Consider the following 4,937-nt stretch of genomic DNA (forward strand, 5'->3'; position numbering starts at 1 on the left):
ACACACACACACACACACACACACACACACACACACACACACACACATGAGCCCATCATCACCTCCTCAGTGGCCCCAATACAATCAGGGAAGCATTCCAAGAATTAGATACTCATTGGAAAAGAAAATAACCATAAATGACTAAGAGCAATTTTCTTGACAAGACTGCATCAGGAGGCAGAGATTGCAGTTAATTAAAAGAAGAAAGTGGGGCCTTCTCTGGGCTGGGGCATCACTACCCAAGTCAACCCCACTATGCCCCATAAAGTGAGATTCCCAAGCCCTCTGCAAGCACCTCCCTTCTGGAATGTCACACTTCCTGAGGAATGGGCCAGGGTTAAGGAGGGGGGAGAAGGAACAATGGGACAGCCAGAAGGACAGAGAAGCAAAGAGGGATGGCCTTTACCCAGTCAACTCAGAGAGGCCAAGCCAACAGAACAAGAAGAGCTGATGTTTCTTGAGTCCTTGCCTCACAAGCCCCAGGCCAAGTTCTCAGCCTGTATGTGTATCTCCTCATTTAACCCCCACAATGACCCTGTGGGGTAGGTTCTGGTGTTTTCCATTCCCCTTTACAGACAAACGAACCCAGGCTCAGATGGGATAAACGGTATGCTCCAGGTACCCACCAGTGAGAGAAGGTGTACATCCTGTTGAGATTTTGGAAGCTCTAAGAAGGCTTAAGCATGCCCAGTTTTGCCTGAAATTGCACTATTAGGAACTCAATTCCTTCACTTTGAGACCAAACTCATCAAAAACAGCCTCCTAAAATGCACACGGTAACCCCATTTTCCGTCCCTAAGACCTCCAGGCTGAGTGTAGATGGAGTTAGTTCACAAAAGCAATTGGGGCCCACACGACCCAGATACCATGTGATCTTGGGACTTCACATCACCCAGGGAGGGCAGCCTGAGAAGGGGGATACCAGGGAAAGTGTGAAGGGCACCCAAAAGGAAGGTGAGCCAAAGGTCCCTGCACCCTGGGATGCCAGAGCTGTGGCCCCACTAATCTCCCAGGATTTGCAGGAGTCTTCCCCACCCAGGGTCAATCAAAGCTTCCACTGGCTGCCTGCATCCTTGCAAGCAGACAATATGCCTCCAGTGCACAGGAGATGTGGGAAGGGACCAGAGTGTGTGTATGTGTGTGTGTTTGCTGCAGCGGGTTCCGGAACGGGAGTGGGGAGCTTCTGTGGATTCCTTCTGGGCAGTGTACAGGGTAGAAGTGGGTCCTTCCTGCCCCCTCGGTCCCCCTTGGCCTCTGTGCTGTACCAGGAAGAGACTCCCAGAAATGTAGTTCATGAGTCATGAGCATGCCTGCGTCCCTTCCAACTGTAAGTAAGGCAAGGACCACGTGCTATTCATCTCTATATTCCTTGTGCTGAGTGGGGGTGTGCTTTGGGGAAAGTAGGGTGCACCCAAAGACTTGAAAACAAGGAGGAAAGTCACTGAGAGTTAACCTATTGAATTTGCTCAGAGCAAAGCAGAATCAATTCATTGTTGCTCTAGAGATGGACCCTCAGTCAGCAAGACCCACTGTAACCTGATTCCAAGTGCTAATAACATGTCTCAAGACAGAATGTCTCTGTCACAGGGGGTTGGCTGGCTCTGAAAGCATAGGACAGGGGAAATCAGCAACAGAGATAGGCCATGCCCTCCTGAGCAGTGTCCAAGGGAATGGGGGCCTAATTTCAGTTAATTATGTGGCTCAGTCATTAAGCGGCTGCCTTCGGCTCAGGTCATGGTCCCAGGGTCCTGGGATCGAGCCCCACATTGGGCTCCCTGCTCCGCGGGCGGCCTGCTTCTCCCTCTCCCACTCCCCACCCATGGCTTATGTTCCCTCTCGCTGTCTCTCTCTCTCTCTCTCTCTCTCTCTGTCAAAATAAATAAATAAAATCTTTAAAAAAAATAAAAGAAAAGAAGAAATGCCTGACTGAGGGGTTCTGGAAGAAGTCAGGGCCACATTGGGAATGGGGGCTGCCTCAGGCAAACATCTCCCAACGCACAAGTCATTGGCATTGCCGTGTGCCCAGCACGGCCTCTTCTGATAACCAGGCCTGCCACATCACACTGGCCAGCAGGGAAGAAAGGCCGCTGGTCAGACCACATAGACCTCTGTCTGCCAGTTATAATTCTCACTGATGACTAATCAGTGAATGTATGATTCTAACTCAGTCTCCCAGGACACTGGGGTGTGGGTTAGCTTCCCTGCGTCCTGTGTGCTCGGAGGGGCTGACCAGGTGCAGACTCTCAGCTCAGGGAACTGGGGTTGGACTAGGGACTGGTGAATCCACCAAGCGAAGAACCACCACTCAGTGCATGCCATGCACTAGAAACTTCTACCTGAAATAGCTGCTTGATGTTGGCTGGTTGTGTGGACAGATGGACAGATAGGTGAAGAGAAGAGTCGCTGTAGGACTAAGCCTAATCTCCTGGCCTCAAGAGCCGAACCTTGCCCACCATACCATGGTGGACCACCTCTCTGGCTGGATATCTGTTCTCTCCTCTCCCCTCTGTACCTGGTGCAAGTCCATGCTGACCACTGGGGCTGGTGTCCAGCAGCAGGAATGGGTCCTGTGAACTTTGCACAGTGCAAGAGGGCCCTGTCTTCCCCACTGGGGGACCCTGACCTCACCCTGTCCATCTCCAGAAAATAGGAGGGATTGGGTGTGGGGGACACATGCCTTGGGACAGTGACCAACTGAAGCCACATTCCACAGGCAATCCTCTTCTGGCGCCGTCTGTGCCTTCTGGCACCAGGAAATGGGAGTTTTTGAGAATTTGTTTCTTTGCCGTTTTAGTAAATAGCATAAAGCTCTGAACATTGGCTGGTCAGTCAGGATGGGCATGAAGCCACTCCTCGCCAGGGCTGTTCTTAGTGTGTGCCCTACGACCCTCACCTAGAGCAATGGTACCACAGGACCAGACACAGAGGGTCAAACTTCGCACACCACATCCACCTCCAGGTCCCATCCTAATGCCCCGACCCTTCCCACCGCCCCCTCACTGTTCCTAGGCTACTCTGCACAGGGGGTCAGCGATGGGAGGAACCGGGCCTTTGGAGTCATAAACCATGGCTCAAGTCCATCCAGGGCTGCTGGGCCTGGTTGTGTGCCTTGTACCCCAAAACACCTGGCAGATGGGGTTCTGTTTCTAGCTGTGCGTCTCCAGGCCAGAGTTCACCCAAAGGTTCTGTATGGGCAAGTAGGAGACCTGGTCAAGGCCCTGCTGTTCCTCAGCTGTGTGAGCTCGGAAAAGTCCTGGCAACTTCTCAGAGCCTTGGTTTTCTCACCTGTAAAAGGAGGGTAATACTGACATTTGTTCTGCCCACCTGACAGGTGTGGGTCAGCGACACATGGGACCAGACAGTGCTTCGTGAACTACAGAGAGTTTGGCCCATCCCAGGAGGCGCTCCCCCAAGGCCCTCTGTGGCTACACCCCGACCACCGGGCATGCCAGCACCCTGGCCAGCTCCTCTCCTGGGACCTGGCAAGGCTTCGGGACACCTCGATCCTTTTATTTCTCCTTCAAGACCTCTTCTCAGGTTGTTGTTAAATTTTTTTTTGATTGATTGATTGATTGATGTTTTAAAAATTATTGTAAAAAGAATCAAAAGAACTGGTTAAAAAAAATCCAAGCAGCTTTCTGAGGTGGAAGACAAAAAGGAGAGGTCTCCCTTCCCCAAGATCCTCAGCCTCACCCTCCCGCAAGCTAGCTCCTGGCTTGGGCGCCCCCACCCTGTCCCACTCACAGAAGGCAGCTTGCACACACGCCACTGAGTGCACACAGCATCCCCCTCAGCATAGAACACCGAGCCCCCTTGGTCATCTGTGGGCCCCAAGATGAGTCTGAACCCACCCGCTGGGCATCTGGGGCCGTTACCTGTGTCCTCCCACCTGGGAATCGAAGTGGGGGGCTGCTGGCTGCTGTGTCTCCGAGGGAGGGAGCTGACTGGGTGGTTTGATGGCTTTTTCTGAAATGTCAATAAATCACAAATCTCTGCCTGATTCACCAGGATAGATTCAGCCACTTCACGAACTCCAATCCTAAGAAACATAGCCCCTTACCCAGCGTCCTGCCCTTCCCATAGCAGTTACCAAATATAAAACCCCAGTGGGCGGCATCTGACTGAGGGGGTGGGCATGGGGGGTCGGGGTGGGGGGTGAGTGCAGTGTTCTCTGGAACTTCCTAGGAGCTAACCCACTGGTGGTGGGCGCTGGCTTCTGGTCCCAGCCCCGTCCTGACTGTGACCCGAATGTGACCTCGGAGGAATCACTTTCCCTCTTTTTACCTCAGTTTCCTCACCTTTACTAACCAACACTGACTGAATGCACTGAGCTTGGCACTTGGCTTAGATTAGGCCTTTGAGTCCTAACACTCATTCTGTAAGGTAGTTACTTACTGTTATTGTCCCTTTTTTTGTTATGGATCTAGAAACGGGAGGCATGGAGGGGTCAAAGAATGTCCCTACAGATCACAAGACAGAGCCACAATTTGAACCTCAGCAGCCTAATGGCAACCCCTGTGTGCCAACCGCCTGTGGTACATGCCTCGGGCTGCCCCCTCAGGAGGCCGGACTGGGGGGATTCTGTGGCCCGGTAGGAGTCTGGGGCCAACTTTTCACAAAGGACTTGGGAAATGGGGAGGAGAGAGATCCTGAAGAGCACCTGCTGGATTCCTGACATTCAGGGAGGCCCTGGAGTAGGGGGAGAAGTCAGGGAATCTCTCCATGCTGATTCACAGAGTGAGAGCCCCCAGAGGCATGGCCACAGGCTGGGGTCTAGAGCAAAGACCAGGCCCTTCCCTCCAGCCCCAAGATGGCCATGGCCTCCTCTTTCTCAAAAATTCAAAGCCCCAAATGGCCAGCTCTGCCAGCCCTGTCCAGAGCACAGGGGTAGCATGACTGAGCCCCGTGCCATACTAGTGCATTGCTTGAGGGTTCAG

This window comes from Callorhinus ursinus, unplaced genomic scaffold (assembly GCF_003265705.2).
Source record: "Callorhinus ursinus isolate GAN/ISIS: 27379988/994484 unplaced genomic scaffold, GSC_fseal_2.0 scaffold56, whole genome shotgun sequence".
Taxonomy (NCBI): Eukaryota; Metazoa; Chordata; class Mammalia; order Carnivora; family Otariidae; genus Callorhinus; species Callorhinus ursinus.